This window comes from Prinia subflava, chromosome Z (genome assembly GCF_021018805.1).
Source record: "Prinia subflava isolate CZ2003 ecotype Zambia chromosome Z, Cam_Psub_1.2, whole genome shotgun sequence".
Lineage (NCBI taxonomy): Eukaryota > Metazoa > Chordata > Aves > Passeriformes > Cisticolidae > Prinia > Prinia subflava.
Genome location: NC_086283.1, coordinates 50,589,151 through 50,606,426, shown reverse-complemented (window position 1 = coordinate 50,606,426; position 17,276 = coordinate 50,589,151). Strand labels below are relative to the sequence as shown.

General features: G+C 40.0%; 1 long non-coding RNA gene across 1 annotated transcript in view; it reads left to right on the top strand.

Moving 5' to 3' along the window:
- Positions 1 to 17,276, top strand: part of LOC134564797 (uncharacterized) — a 75,306-nt gene that overhangs the window by 44,300 nt on the left and 13,730 nt on the right. The window contains exon 4 of the long non-coding RNA XR_010083652.1: positions 13,161 to 13,243. This is a non-coding gene — a long non-coding RNA (uncharacterized LOC134564797). The remainder of the gene's footprint in view (positions 1 to 13,160; positions 13,244 to 17,276) is intronic.

Below are 17,276 nucleotides of genomic sequence, written 5' to 3'. Positions count from 1 at the left end.
GAAGGGAGGAGAAGGGAGGAGAAGGGAGGAGAAGGGAGGAGATTCGAGGAGAGGAGAGGAGAGGAGAGGAGAGGAGAGGAGAGGAGAGGAGAGGAGAGGAGAGGAGAGGAGAGGAGAGGAGATTCGAGGAGAGGAGATTCGAGGAGAGGAGATTCGAGGAGAGGAGAGGAGATTCGAGGAGAGGAGATTCGAGGAGAGGAGATTCGAGGAGAGGAGATTCGAGGAGATTCGAGGAGATTCGAGGAGAGGAGAGGAGAGGAGAGGAGAGGAGAGGAGAGGAGAGGAGAGGAGAGGAGAGGAGAGGAGATTCGAGGAGAGGAGATTCGAGGAGAGGAGATTCGAGGAGAGGAGAGGAGAGGAGAGGAGAGGAGAGGAGAGGAGAGGAGAGGAGAGGAGAGGAGAGGAGAGGAGAGGAGAGGAGAGGAGAGGAGAGGAGAGGAGAGGAGAGGAGAGGAGAGGAGAGGAGAGGAGAGGAGAGGAGAGGAGAGGAGAGGAGAGGAGAGGAGAGGACTCACCTCACTACAGACTTTTACAATTTTTTCAAAGTTTACGTGGAAAGGACCAAAACTACAGATGTCATTATCAGTTCATCCATCGAGGCACCTGTGTAGCTGTGCCATTGTGTCCTTGTGTTTTCACTTGAAGAGGGCTGCGTTGGGTGAGTCTCTTACAACCTGTAAGTCTTTGCCTCTTGACTTGAAAACTATGTAACTATTTAAAAAGCCTCTAAGAATTGCAAAATGACAGGAGATAATACCTCTGAAGCAGGCTGTTGTTTTACCAGCCTCTGATTTTTGAAGCTGGTAATATTTTATCCACTTTACATGCAGAAAGGTTCTCCTCAGAGGTTAACAAAGTAACCGGAGAGCATTGCTGGAGATTGCTCTGTAGTGATGGAAGACTCTAATGATAGCTGGGCCACATGTATGGGTGGCACCATGATAAGTAAGCTTCATTCACAACAGCTTATGTCCAAACACAAGAGCACAAATATAGTGGAAGTTAAGTTTTCAAGCAAAAGGCAAGGGTAAAATCTAGGGGTAAAATCAAGGAGTAGACCCAGTCATGCTTCAGTTATTAGCTTTTAACTTGAAAGTCGACTTTAGAGAAATACGGTCTGAAGAAGAAGCTCTCTCAGCAGGAAAAGGTTGAAAATGGAGCATGACATTTATAAAACAGCCTCTGAGAGAGCAGAAACTCTCCCTCAGACATACCACGGGTTTCTAAATTTCTCTTGAGCAAAGTGCAACATGAGGAGCACGCATTTTACAGTTCTAAGCATATTTAATACAATATTTTTACAACAGCTGTTGCTTCCACAGAACTTTAACCCCACTGTGTAAATGCATCACAGGAAAAATACTCTATTGTCTTGGAGACAGCCTTTGCTCGCACGTCCTTTTCCAGAGAGCTGGTGTCAGCTTTCAGCTCCGGCTGCATTCCAGGCAGGCAGGCACATCTCGGCCTCTCTCTCTGTCTTCATTACTAGCCCCGTTGAAGGATGGAGGGCTCAGGAATCCGGGCAATTATCGGAGCTCCGTACCCGCAGTTTCCATCAGCACACCTGATGAGAAAAAGAAAAAAAAAAAAAAATTAAAAAATAAAGCCTTAAATAGGGAAGGGGGACTGGGGCAGGGGCACGAAATTTCTAAAAGATTTTCCGAGGCCAAATTTCCTCCCTCCTGCTTTTAGTTATGTTTTGGTTTTTGCTTATCAGACCTGGTTCAGAGTCAAGTGTCTTTTTCCTGCTAAATTTAAGCCAATTTATTGTCTTAGTTGAAAAGTGTTATGTTACAGCTGACACTTGGAAGACCATTGGAGATATCATGTGACAAATGCCTCCCGTTAAAGGACTCCGGAAACCTCTCCTGTCTTTGGGAAAGGTGACACCAGCCAGTGACTTGACCCCTCCAACTCTCTGACATGCACCCACTGATGCAGGTAGTACACAGCAAATGCTGTCTCATTACTTGTTTGCAGACACAGCCCAAAAATGTGTTCTGAAGCTCTGTCTTCAAAACTGGACACAAGAAATAGAAATAATTGGGAAGTTTTCTTAACCCCAGAATATGTGTTTTCATCTGAATTTTAGACATATGAATGCTCTTGAGGTGGCTGTGCTCTATGCATGAATAAAAATTGTAAAAAAATAATGATACAAACTTCACATATCACCACCAAGAATCAAAGAGATTTTTCAAAACGGTGTAACTGGAACTAATCCTCCAAAGCACTGAATGCCCCTAAATGCAGTGAATGCTGAGAGGACTTAGGTCTCCCAAAAGAACACTAAAGATCTTAAAGAATTAAGGCCTAAAATCTATTAATCTCTCTGTAAACAGCAAGGTGCAGCCATACCTTTGGCTATCTTACAGTCAACACTCCTTTCCTTCATGTATAAGCACTGCTTATCTTCCATTGTATATGTGCTCCTGTGTTTGGACATAAGCTGCTGCAAATGGTAGGTGGTGTAAAGCTAATGCAAATCTAAAAAAGTACCTATTGTTTGTCCCTGGACATCCTCATTAATGCCCAAATCCAGAATGCACTTCTATCTAGGGCAACACTTAATTGCAGTCTTTAGTAGAAACACATATTTCAGATCCCTTGCATTAGATGACAATTCCAAGGCATATGTTTAACATTAGGAGGTTTCTTTCCTGACCCAGAGCCCAGAAGATTAGCTGAATGTTTTTTCTAAAGGTTTAAAAGTAAAAATTCCCTGTGTCAGAACAGTTGGGTGAGCAAAGATCTGAGGGAGCCTTTTGTAACTTAAACAATACTTGACTGGAGTAAAAGCAGTAAGGTCCAATATATTGTCCTCTCTGAAACAGAACAGGCCTCAACAGAAGTAAGAGTTTTGGCTGCTAAACAAGATTGGGATGGAATCCAGGACTGGACCTGCAAATAAGCTCAATTCAAACAAATGAATGTTTTAGAGCTATGTAGTATTAAAATGACGAAGAGGTCGTAGAAGAGCTGTGTACCCTACAACATTGCAGGAAGCCCTTTCCTGAATTAGGCTGGCTTTTAAGTTTATATTTTGTCTTGAGCGTGACACTGATGCTCAAGTGGGGAGTGATATATTGAGCATTGATTCATACCTGCTGGTGCTCACAAAGTGTTGTTTGTGAAATGGGGGAAGAGGGAAGATGCCTTCAGCCAGGTCTAGCTTTACTGGCCCAGAATGAAGCAATGTCTTCCACTCATGGACAAAGGGCTCAAGAGGCAGTGCAGTCAGTTCCACCCAGCCAAGAAATGTGGTGCTCTTACAGTGCTCCTTTTCCAGCATTTGGTTGCCCAAGGCTAATGATGAAGAGCTCCATGAGCCAGCAGTCCCTAAGTCTGCTCTGCTGGCAGTTGGGGGTCACAGCACTGCTGTGAGACTGAGCAAAGCCAGCGAATTCTCATATCCAATTCTGCCAGCAAGGGACTTCCCCATCTGGGCTGGGCAGCCAGAGTGGCGAGCACAACTGCAAGTACTGTAGTGCGTGGCTTCACCATCCCCAGAGGGTTGTCTGAACTAGACTTTCTACTCATCTCTTTGCTCCTGCCCAAAAAAGGGTTTGAGAACCCTTGGTGCAGTACTTATTCCTGTCCATCTCTGATGATTTTGACCCACAGGCACACCAGTAATAAAGGAAAAAAAAGATCCTAGATTTACATCTTCCTTAATTTTCTCTTGCTTCTGCTTATTCTGCTGACACCAATAAGGAACAATGAAGAACACTAATTAGGATGATTTTCCTGATGCATCCAGAGTCACAGTCTGAGCCCAAAAAAGTAAGGGTGAGCAGAGGGTGTTTGCTAAGAATTGTAGCAGATTTTGAGCACAGAAATAAAGCTAGGTGAATGGAGACAAGGATGCAAAACAAATGTGTCCAGACTGAAGTGAAGAGTATAAGACCTCTTGGAAGATATGTGCATATCTGTCCACAATCAAAAATAACATGCCACATTCTACAAGTGTCTCACGTCCACCCTGAATAGAGAGGTTCATTAGGAAACAGCACTGGCAAGTGTTGTCAGACTAAAGCATACCGAGGAGAGTCATTCTGATCTGAGTCACAGGATAATTAACGTGTACTTGACATTTGTGTGTATAGTTTTCCTTTAAGAGAGAAGATATTTCTGACTTCACACAGATATCACACAGATATTTAAACTGTGCCACCTCTGACTTGGAAAGTACAAAACCTTTCTGAGTTTGTGCTGCCAGCTGCATTTTTTGCTTCTTTGTTTGTTTCTGGACAATCAAAAATGCACCTAAAATTACACACTAAATAGGTAGAAGGTTGCAAAGGCAGCTGCGAAAATCAATGTGACACTTCAGTTGCTTCCAGTGAATACTAAGCCAAGGTGAGCAATTAGAAATATATCATACCTAATCACATCCATTTTGCTTTTGTAAAAGGGTGATCCTTATCTGGGTTCAAATAAAAACATGCATGTGAAAGGTTTGTATCCAATCACAGACTATACAATCTGACATGTTTCTAGTCAACGTGAAGCAACCCAGCTGGAACACTGAGGCTCTGAATGTTCCCAAATATGCAGGGAGACAGGATTATTAATAAATGCATTAGCAATAAGCTTGGCTCAGTTCAAGGTATTATATTTCAAAATAGACTTAGGGGCTTTTTTTGTGGTTTGAAACTGACTGAAGTGAGATGGTTGTGATTTATGTAATGCTAGCTCTGACATATAATATTTTTTAGAGACTGCTCTCCTGCATTCGTACATAATTAGAAGCAAATATGTCCTGCTATTTTCAAGAAGGGAATACTTCAATGTCAGAGTTATATTCTTGGAATTTCACCTTGGCCTTTCAAGATGTTTAACTGGTATTTTATTTATCTGTGTTTGTGACCTCTGATATCTACAGTTTCTTATCCTCCATGGATAAGACATGTCTTTGTCATTTTTTTGGTGCAGTTGCAGACTTCTAAAAATCTATGATAAAGTGTTCAAGACTGTTTAATTCTCTTGGACATATTATGAGCCATTATTTTTTCTTTGGTTCTTTCTTTCTGGACTCCAGAAAGAAAAATGAGTGTGTATAGTTAATTATAAGAAATCACTGGTAAACAATATTGAGTTTTTTCATTCCTTAGCAAAATATCAAACTAGTAAGATAAAAAATTTTCTAAAAAAAATCCTACTGTATGCTGAAGCAATGTTATGGTGTTTTTGTGGTCATGTTCTTCAGTGAGATAGGACAAAATTCCTGATCTTTGAAATGAAAGGTTGCATCAAAACTTTCCCAGCCAAGTGGCTAGGTTTCAGCAACAGAAGAAAAACTGCATCAGGCTGTATGTTCCATTGTAAGATCTCAAAGTACCTCACTGCATCTCACGCCCTGTCCAGGCTCCAACTCAGGAGTGTGTCTTCAAGTGCCCTCACCCTTGCTGGTTCTGCATCAGCCTCTGTCAGACAGAGCAGCCTACCCTGGGGCAAATGTCCCCTGTGAGCTGGATGTATTCTAGTAAAAAGCTTTCTCTTCTGAAACCTATGAAATATTGGAAAAGAACTAAATTTTCTGTGGAGGAATCACCTGCAGAAGTGATGAATCATCAGATCACATTTGGTGCCCTACTTCTTTGTTTTTTGGACTCCTTCATCTCAGAGGTCTTTTCTAACTTAAATGGGTCTGTAATCCTGTGATTTATTGGACCAGTTGCTGAAATTCTTGTGCCCTATCACCTGCTAATGGTGGCAAATCCATCACCAGCTGTTAGATATTTGGGAAATAGATGGAACTCAGAATAAAGTAATTCACACCTGCAGGTTTTAAAAGACACTCTTACTGATGTTGGTCAGTCTAAGGAGTACAAATGTAAATGGAAGGAGGGAATTCCTTGTTATATGGGTGTTTTAAAAAGATTTTTGCTTAAATTAAGCAAGCTGAAAAATTAGATCAGTTGAATCAGAAACAAAATTCTTTTCATGAAATGAAGCACTTTTTAATGAGTTTTCATACTTTTTGGTAACATAAAATATCAAAATACCATGTATTATAATTTCTAATAATTTAAAGAACATCAGGTGAAATATCTGACACACAAACAGTCTCTCAGGTGAATTTGATGCAGATAGACAGTTTCAAGAAACAGGAACTTTTTTTTTTTTTTTTTTTTTTTTTTCAGCAAGAAGAACATATTAGATACAGTATGCTCTCCTTTTCCAAATTAACTGTCTACCAAAGGCCCAGTCAGTAACACAGACTCAAGTTGAGCACTTGTTAGAGCCTGTGGGACCCTTGCCAGAGCTGGAATTGCAAGGCTGATCCCTCGGGGAAGTATTGTAATAACTGTGCTGTGCTGAAAGACTTTTGAAGGAGGAAAAAAAAAAAAAAGCCAAAAACAACCAACCATGGGAAACCCTCCAGGTACTTCTTGTAATTAGATACAAATTCAGTATCATTTTAAAAAGCAAAGAAATAATTACCTTCATTGTTTCATTTGGAATGCTGAAAAAAGTTCAAAACATCCCTGTTTTCAGCAAGTTCCCCGACGTGGGAGCTGAGGAATGTGCAATACCTCCTCAGGTAATCTGGCTGGAACTACAGCTAAACGATGGCTGTGTCTTCTGCTGGTCACAGAGATGGAAAGGGTCATGCCCAATGGACAGCTCAGTCATGTACAGACTAGCCACAGGTACCCAGCCAGGCCGATTACTCTGCCCACGTCTCCACCTCACCCTTTCCTGCATTTCCAATGCACTCTATAGTTTTCAGCTTTTGGAACAGTTTCAGGTCTAGCATAAGTAGTGGCAACTGCAGTGAAATGACTGCCCTCAAGACCTGTTCCACAAACAACAAATATGTCTGATTTCCCTTCTTGAGTCACCTGTTACTCTCTGACCTGGACTTCCATACAGGCACAAAGTTGTTTTGAGAAACAGTTTGCATCAGAATACATGAAATTCATGTTAAATAGCACTTATTTTTATTAAACATATGCATTACATAATAAGCATATGCTGGTGAATGATTTCTGAGTTTGTCAGTATCTGTCACTAGAATTACATTATCGTGGAACCAAAGCAGGGAGGAGATCATCAGTGATGTGCAGCTCATGACCTCTCATTATTGTCTTTAGTTCTCAATGCAGCAGCATGAACTTCTGGCTCACAGAAGGAGATGCTGCCCTAGTTCCACTAGGTTATATTAATTTTCTTGGTTAGGAGAGTGTCTTTAAGGACACTCACTTACCACCCAGTCACTCCAGCACATGGAGTTTCAGATCACTGACTGGTCTTTGCGCACAAAAAAATATACGCCCCTATGGTTAAACTAAACCAGAGAACATCACTTAGCAGCACATTGACTGTATTCCCATAGCTAATGAACATTTAGCACAAACTAGATCGGAGATATTCTGACACAAAACTCCTGAAACACATCTGTTGTGAATGTCTTCTCTGAAGTACTGCTCATACTGTGCTCTAGAAATTGCTTACTTACTAGGTACACAGATGTCAGGTTCACTGATGTACTTTAGGTTGTTACCTGAGAATGTGTGATTTTCTGTACTGCTGCCCATCATGTGTCAGAGTTCACACTGTATCCATACAGGATGATTGTAGATCATTCTAGATATGACTGTATTTAAAGATGCTATATTTTTTTCCTAGGAAGATTCTTAATTTGTTTCCTTTATCTAAACGACCTTGTAACATGACAGGTGTGCTCAGCTCCTGCTGTCTCAGACTTTTGCTCTGTGTGGCTTTACCGACTCTTTGGCTCTGAATTCAATTACAGACTGCATTCAGTAACAGCTTAAAGATAACAACTGGACAATAAAAGCAACTGAGCCTGCCAATGGATTAATAAAAAATACAAAAACACTATATAGAAAATATTCCACCATCACTTCAGGCAACCACTTCTCAACTATCCTCAAACTGCTGACGAACTTTTCTGCTGCATTTGCTTAGACAAAATGTGCCCAGCAGCCAATTATCTCCTTTCCCTCCTGAGAACCAAAGCATTTTTCTTCTAGCAAAGATCTTGTTAAGATACAGACCTATCTTCCCTAGCAGCAGAAGATATATGTATCTCCTTCTCAAAAGCACAGCAAAGAGAGCGCCCTTGTCCATCATCAATGACTTGAAAGTTTCAAATGTTCTCCTAAGCTACCACTTGCTTTTTGCTAAGCCATGCAGTTGTGTTAGAGAGAGTTTTATGTAATCCATGACTTAACGACATGGAGCCCTGACTTTTAAATTAGGACTTTGTTATTACAGTCCTCTTGTTAGCCACACGTGTCAGTATTAGAAAGATACTCTTATGTATTCTGACTTTCTTAGATCTAAATCCTGCCTGTGATGCTGTGTGGTGATAAAAAGTATACAAAAGCTTGAAATGCAAATACATTAATGGATATATTTCTCAGAGAATTTACAGCTTTTGTAGGGTCCCAGATAATAAGTAAAGTTGACTTATGTGCTGCAGTTCTTACTGTCTCAGTTTAAGATGCTTCAGAGGCAGATGCACTGAGGTAAAAAAAAGATGTTATTTTTACTCCGTAGTTTATGTTAAAGGTTAAATTTCAACAGCCTAGTCTTGTGGACGTTGATAGTTTCATCAGATTGTTACAAATATTTTAGTAAAAAAACCTGCATTCACTACTAACAAAATAAACAGCCACTGAATCTTCTTTTTATCTCCAAAACAAACAAGCAAACTAAACTTTACAAAAACAAAAAATTTACATCTGGGAAGTGATCTGGAATTAAACGGCAAACACAGAGTAGTTAAGCCTGTAATTTCATATATTTTCTTACTTTATACTAAATGTTGTTTGAAATGTGGTACCGTGTAGGCTTGATTTACACCTAGAGTTAGGAATGTGCTCGCTTGCTACTGTTCTTTATGTATGGCTTTTGGCCCTGGCAAGAAGCATCTGTTTCACATGGCAGAACACTGGAATCAAGTTGACTTGGTTTAAATTAGTTCATTATGTGCTAAGTAGTGATTTGGAGCTGTGGGTGTCATTGAAATGTTTTTCTTGTCTATAGAAAACTAGGAAATTATCTAAAGAAAAGGTGGAAAATGTTAACTAGGGCCAATAGCACTTGAAAAAAATGGCTGGAGGTGTCAGATCTTCACTACATGAATCACGTCGGATTTTTAGCTGCCTTTCCTGAAGTGCACCTGTAATGGAGGGGTTTTGATGAGAAATAGATTTAAAAAATATGTGAATGATAAAAGAGAATATGAGTCGCACTTCACATAAACACAAGATTTAACAAATGTTGTTAGGTCCATAGCAAATTGTAACTGAATCCCACTGATTTCTTGAAGGCTCATGAAGAAATTCAAGTAAAAAGGACATTCTTGAAGGAAATGAAACATTTCAGTAGTTCTGCTAAAATTGTTTTGCTGTTATATGGGATACATGTTTTTTAATGAAAATCTGTTTTTATAAAAAGTGCACTTCAGTGGTTTGAATGGAAGCTCAGGGGTTTTTTGATAGTCTGCTTTCATGCCGTACCATCTAGGAGGGGTGGAGAAGTGGTGACTGTGGCTCTTCCAAGGAGCAAGGAAATCTGATTGTGAGAAATCTCACAGCATGAGCACCAAGTCTCTGATCTCTGACCACTAACAGGTCATGCATCAGGACATTGCCAGACACTGAAAACTCACCCTAAGCAAGTGAGCCAGCCAGCTATCTGAGTGATGTACTGAGAAAGACGTGTTGTCTCACTGCTGAAGGAAAATAAAACCAAATCCATGTTTAAAGATCGAGGCATCTAATTTTCACCTTTAAGTATTTCAGTCTGAGGTCAATAAATGCTATTCACAGAAAAACATAGCTATTGAGCAGCAACCCTTTGTCCACTGTTCCTCTTCAGAAGAGACTGTAAAACAAATACATACCAGCTTTTGGGCAGCCAGGATGCAGAACAAAAGCTAGTACTGATTTCTTCTCTCTCTCAAAGCTGTCACTTCACCACACACAAGCACTTGACATAAGCCACTAATTATTTATGGCCTCAGACACACGAACCCTGAGTCTCATCAGCTCTCTGCTCCCTCTCTTCACACCCTCTCTGCTACTTCTCTGCAACCAAAGCCCTCAAGTCTCTGTGTACAACTTTGGTCCCTCCTCTACTTTCACAGTTCAGTAAACCCTGACACCTACCCCAAGAAATCCAAAATTATATTTGGCATCAACAGGAAGGATCCTAATGGCACAGGACATTGTTCTGCTACCTAATAAAACTTTGTAGTGCTGCATGCAGAGTCTCTCTCTGAAGCCCGAGAGGGGTGTAATGTGTTCGGAAAGCACACGCGAGGGAAAGCAAATTGCTTAGTTTAGCAGGGCAGTAGTCTTGGCAAAAGGGTTTAGGAGGACTGTGACTCTGATTCAGAAAGGAGACATGATATGACATATCTACAAAATCATAAAGGTAGCGAATAACTTGGATGTCAGGGTCCTGTCCAGCCAATCTCACACTGTTAGAGCTAGAGGACACCATGACATTCATGGATCACCTTAAGTTATATTAAAAAGTATCCATTTATAGAGCACACAGTGAACTTCTGGAACTTGCTGCCAGAGGAAGGTGAGAAGGCAGGTAGTACCAGCAAGGCCTCAAACAAGAAAAGGCAAAATTTGTGTGCAGTGTCTGTAATTTATATGTGAACACTATGAGGACAAGGCAGGGATATAGCCTGTCTCACCCCTTGGTGATGCTGGGAAAGAAGAAGAGGAATGGCTCCAGAGTGTCCAGGCTCACAAACTCTCCTGCAAAATAGCATCTTCCCTTATGGATTAATATCTTGAAAATCTTCCTGAAGCTGTAGACGGGTTACCAAGCATTTAGCAGAATCCTTGAAATGTTTCATCTGTAACATAGGCTGCAACACAGAAATCAATGCCAGAGGCTAGAGTTTTCTAGGGCATAGGTGGAAATATATTTTTTTTTTTGGAATTATTTCCCTTTTCAAAATTGTGACAAGTATTCTTACTATGCACTGCCTCTCAAGGAGAACTGTTCTGCTCCTATGGAGACGTGGCTTTGGTCATACCCCAAAGATACTATTGGTGTTAATAGTGTCATAATTGCCATTGTACCTCTACATATCTCCTGATAGTAAAACACATTGAATTCAGCTAATTTACTTTTTAATCTTGGATACTAAATATTTAATTTCTTTTTTTTTTTCTGGTTTTAGAAAGAGCCATTGCAACCTTTCAGACTCTTACTACTACAGGGTAAAAAAAAAAGCTTGCTAATGTTTCTTCTCATCAGATGCCTGTCAATCTTCGGTCCTTACTTATCATGGACACAGAATTCAGAAAAGAATATATAAATAAGATATGAATTCTGCTTTATCTAAGACGTCTGCATTTTTTGACATACATTGATTTGAAATTTGAGTAGTATCATCAGTGGGACAGTGATACAGAAAGAAAAAAGATTTGGTGGTGTTCAAAATTTGCTGTTCACACGATTTTGACTATGCCCAGTTGTGACTGACACATTGTTGGCAATAAGGTATTTATAACTGGAAAACAGTCTTTGGCTGTAGAGAAGTGATTAGTAATTTCCCTCTTACACTGGATCCCTGACTCTTGAACTGACTAACATGTAACACCAGATCTCAGATCACTTAATTCCATATGCATTTTAGACGTCTTATATTCTAGTTCTGGTATGCAAACATTTGTTAGCCCCATTTATCCCACCCCTTATTTATTTGTTTGTTTGTTTGTTTGTTTTGAACAGATTGGATTACTGCAACAGATTGTATCAGTCTGCAATAACTGATATGGTTTGTATGTAGAACTATGCCTTCCTCCCTTCTTCATGTTTATGGCATTGCTTCTGCTCTTAAACAGCAAAACACACTACCTTTACCCCAGGCCTGTGTTCCAATCTCAAAGTGAAATTTCCAGAGGCAGTACTGTCTGGGGCAGCAGGCCTTCTCATGTGCATTAGGATACCTCTGAAAGTCCAGTCAGTAGGGCTGTGGGCTTACTGAGGGCATGCATGTGTCAGTGTGACCACAAGGGCTTATTCTTTAATAAGCAGTAGCAAGCCTATCAGTAATAATGGAAATGTTCTAGCAAGGACACTTGAATTGAGAAAGCTCTTAGCTACCTGCACATTTCCTGCCAGTGCTGGAGGAGGCTGTGAGCTTCACAGATCTGCTGTGGGTGCACCTGTGAGGTCACATCTATATCTCACCCCTAGCCCTGCATCCACAGACTGCCTGTGCAGCTCCCTGGCTCTCTAGGTGGAAAACCAGGGATCTACAGATATCCAGAGAGAGACAGAAGATACTGAACTGTTATACCATTGCCAGTGTCAAACACAGGGCTAAGGGTTTGGAGAGCTGAAGGTCTGTGAGATGGGCATAGTGTGCAGGAGAAGGGACACATACATGTACAGGCCCTTCATAAAATTCTTCTTGTCTTAGAGTTCGTGGTTTGAGAAAAAAATGGCAAAATCTTGGTGTTATTTTGTTTCTAATAGAGATGCCTTGGGAAATCCATTTTTTCAAAAAATGGACAACATCTGAGCTTTTTTGTATGTAAACTGTTTGGAGGAGCAGAGCTTCAGGTATTTTTAAGGCAATTGAGCAAGGGTTAACTTCATTAACTGTCTGTGATGGATGCATGTCATGAGTCCTACTTTTATGTATCTTTTGGGATCCTGGAAACTTTGTCCATAGCAAATCAAAGACCTTGCCACAGATTTTAAAGAAACATATAAACTCTCAGTTTTAGCACGGTTTCTCCTTGATGCCTTTCAGGACAAGCAGTAAATTAAATATCAACTATACAAAAAATCACATTGTGTTGCCAGGTAACATACTCTGTTTTCACTGGAATAACATAGTAAGTTTGGAGGATATTTAACTAGGATCGAAATCAGAGCCTAGTAACTGGTGAGTGGCCCTTAATACTGTGCCAATCATTATTTCCCAGCATCGAGTGGCTGGACAACTTTACTGTAGGTAAAGTGCAGCTAAAGGATGATTGTTAATAGACACAATAAGGTCAACATTATTTAAACAGAGTAGCTTTTCCCATTACGGTTTATACTGTCTTGGAATAAGTGGAACAACATAGAAGTGATGGCTGCAATGAAGAGGAATTCAATCCTTTCTGACTCAGAGCACTATATATAAAACTCTTTTCCAGAAGCAGCTGATGTTTCAGCACTGAAGGCCACCCCAGCTCCTGAAGAAATGCATTCTTTAAAGGGACAGGACAACAAGATAGATGTAAGAGATTTGCATTTGTTTTGCTTGCAATAGAAACTTCTTACATGACCTGCACAAATGTTTCTTTATGTTGTGTTTCAGACTAACCTTCATTGCCTTCCCAGGGACATTGCCAAGATGAGGGGCTGAGTCCCTAGTAAGAATGACATTGCTTAAGAAAGCTGGTGCAGTTCCTGTCCTCTGGTCTGTATAGGGATGGCTAAGGCTTGACAGACACCTACGCTCTCTTCACCCCAGGCTGCTGGCTTGCCTGGGTTGAAGAGAGCACTCACAGGCCAGGTGAGGGGGCAGGAGCTGATGGGTTTGATCACCTAACTGGTTTTGCCTCAATCAGGTGTACAATGGGAGAGACGTAGCCCTGTCAACCGTTGTACCTCATCAGTCAGAGCTCTGAATATATCCTCAACTTGGCTGTTCTGATGGTAGTCATGCAAAAATATGTATAAGCAAATCAAACTGAAGTAATCTGTACTTTTTTTTCTTTTTCCTTTTTTTTTTCTTTTTTGCCTACATGTTGTGTCCGTGTGAACCACTGGATTCTGCCCACTTTCCTACTTTAGCTGGGAGCTGTGTACAGGACAGTGACAGATGCATTAGGCTGAAACAACAAACCCAGAGCAGGTGTAAGGATCTTCATTCCAACCACAATTGTGTGTCGAAGCACCTAGGAGACATAATGATATTAAAAATAGTAGCGTAAGCAGCATAAGAACTGCAGGAACTAAGCTAGGTACCTACCTCCCAGTACCTTTTCTTGCAATAGTAGGGATAAGAGACAGTTTGTAGCAATACAAAAATTAAAAGAATATTTTTTTTCATTCTCAAAACACTAAACTGAGAAACAGTGACTTAGAGCAATGCTGAAAACCTACATCTCTTGAGCATTAAATTAAAAAATTACCATTAACCCCAACAAGGGAACAAGAAGACTTTTGGAGATTTATGCAACAATTTCCCCTTCTAAAGCAGGAGGCTGTAGTTTCATTTGATGGTTTACCTTGTGGTACATATGAAAATAGCCATAGTTCCTGTTTGGTAAGCAAACACAGAAAACAAAAGATGATCTTTGGGGGCTGAACTTTGTTATTTTGGGTGCAAAGGTTTGTCAAAGAACATGGAATAAGCACTGTTCAGCTGGCTTTTTTCCTTGCTAGCAGCTGGTCAGTCACAGGTGCTGGCAAAAACCCCACCAACCACTGAAATGTTGGGACTTTGGAATGGAATGGAAGGGCTTTGTTTTTTTACCACCACACTGAGAGAGTTCCTAATTTGCTCTGGTTTGAAGCGCTCCTTGTGAATACAGTAAAAATAAAAAGAACTACAGAAGGAATATGAATAAATACAGAGGAACTTATTTGCAAATAAAACAGCTAAGGGAACAATTGTACAGTATCTGTGCACAAAAGACAGTCTCTGGGGTAAAATCTGATTGTCATTTCACTTTCTAGCTGTGCTATCCCTCTACGAATAGGGTTGTAGCATCTCTGTCCTCTGGTATGTACCAGAGGAGCAGATGGAGAGCTAAAAAAAAGGGTTTTTAGAGAGTGTGGGAAGGTGCCTGGACACTCAGGAAAACCACAAGATAAAAGTCAAGCAGTCTCATTACTTCTGGGGGACGTCCAATAACCTTTGTGATGCGAATACCTTACCATGGAATTTTCCTGGAAACTGGAGCCCCAGTGGGCACTTGATTCCCACAGTAACACCAGGAGGCCAAGAGAGCAGCCACAAAGCACCTGAGGTAATGCTGGGAAATGTCTCCAGCAGGAGACAGAAAATCACGTTTGGACTTTATGTGCTACTCCCATCTCAGTAAAGAGCATAAGGCTGTAGTCACAAATAACCTGTATCAGACAGTACCATTTTTAGGGCTGGACAATAGCCACAGGCCAGAGGGAAGCACAGATTTCACTGTGGTGACATATATGGGTGAGTTTGTTTTCCATTACTTTTGTCTCTACAATCTAAATGACATTTGCTGTGCCAGGAACCGAATAATTTGGAAGCTGTTTGAAGTTCAAAAGACCATCGTTTTTTGTAGGATAGGGGACAGTAATGAAATTTTTGAAGGAACAAGGCATATTGCATACTAAATGGATAAAACAATTGAAAATAGAAAAGAACATAGGTTCTGGTATCCCTGACAAATCTGCTGTCACCCCATGTCCCATTTCAAGTTTGCACACTGTACCTCTTCAGTGTTGATACAAGCTTTGGTGGACATAGTAGGTAGCACAAAGAATAAATATACGTTTGAAAAAAAACAACAACAACACTTTTTTCCAGCCGCATTGGTATTTCCAGATGGCATTAACTGAGTACCAATATGAAACAAGCTATTTCAATTATCTATCTCTTACAGCAGAAATATCTTTTTATGAAGAGAGATATTGTATGAGGTATTGCATGGAAAGCACTGAAGTTTTCTAGAGTGATGAAAATTTCATTTCTTTACTGAACAAGACTTGTATTATCATTATGTTTTAGATGGTATTCCACAACTTTTCTTTCTAATAACACCTGATTTTGCCAGCATTCTGCAGTTTTGTCTGTGCTTGTACCTAAGTTTTTGTAGGTTTCAGATCTGTGTTCCTTTAAGGCTGTTCATAGTTGTCTGTGCCTTTTTTATTATTATTATTATTTAAAATTTACTGTAGTATAGTAAAACATGGAACAAATAGTGTTTTCTGGAGTTATATTTTTTCAAATGCATTCCAACTTCTCCATATTTGTCAGATTCAAGGAAGGAATGAGAGATGAGTGCAAAATGAGGGCAGGGACATGAGAATAAAGTAGCCTTAGGAAACTTCAGGCTTTGTTCCGGGTCTATGAAGTAAGACAGACAATATGAAGTGGAAGATGAAGATCCATCTAGAGGTGTGACAAATGACATAGATATATCTCCCAAGATGTACAGTGTCCTCAGATCCTTTCAGGAGAACAAGATGCTTATATTACTTGGCTGCTTATCTGCTATTTTCTGGGTGGCAGTGGATAAGATCTTGCTTATGCCTGTGAGAATGACTGAATTCAACCTTAGGCAGAAGATTGCAATCATATAGATAATCTAGTCCCTAAAGTAAGCTTGGTGGCCTCAGCTAATTCAGTTTATGGGCTGCTTTTCTTATTGTGGGATCCTAGGAGAAACTTGCATTCACCAGCGGCTTGATCTACAAAAGGTGCTAAGTTTTTCCACCTATGATTAATTTCATGCAAAGCTGTGTGTGCTTGCACCTCTGAAACTCAAACCTTACCTGTGATGCATGAAGAATCTGTCACATTCAGTTTCTCATTATCCAGGGGCACAAAAGTGATTGAAGAAGGGGAGAAAAAACAACAAACCCAAACTTCATAAACGTTCATTAAAGTCCATCATCAGTATCTAAGCAGCATGATAGCATAAGGATATGTCAGTTGTCACTTTGCAGCATGCAAGTTTTATTCCCAAATCCCCCCAGTAACCTAAATAAGAAAGGCAAAAAGCACAAAGAATATGGCCATCTGGAATACATAATGTGGAAAGATCTGCAATGCATTATATGGTCTGGAAAGTGGCTGGTTGAATTCCAGAGAGCTAAGATAGACTTCAAAGTCTGGCCACACATCAGTGAAACTGCTGATCAGCTCAGATATTTAAAGTGGGTGTAGATGAATGAATTTATTACATTTTTTATCTGTTGCATTCATATGGGAAAAGATGTCTGTGGACAGGTTCTCTGCTGATTTCATGCTGGGTTCTTTTATTTGAACTGTATAATACATTTTCAAAATTTTACATCATATTGCAGTTTTGCAAAAGGAGTATTTTCCCATAATTTATAATGCCATCGTACAAGAGAGAAGAAAACTAAAAAGCTCAAATAATAGTAAAGAATTAGACATGACTCAAATACCTTAAGAAAAGGTTAGAAAATTTTAATTAAAAAGAAATAAAGACAAATCAAGCTGGGTTTCCACCTTTGTTCTGTTTTTAACTAAACACAAAAATATCTATCACTTAGGATGTTTCATATTTTAATTGCAAACAGCTTCC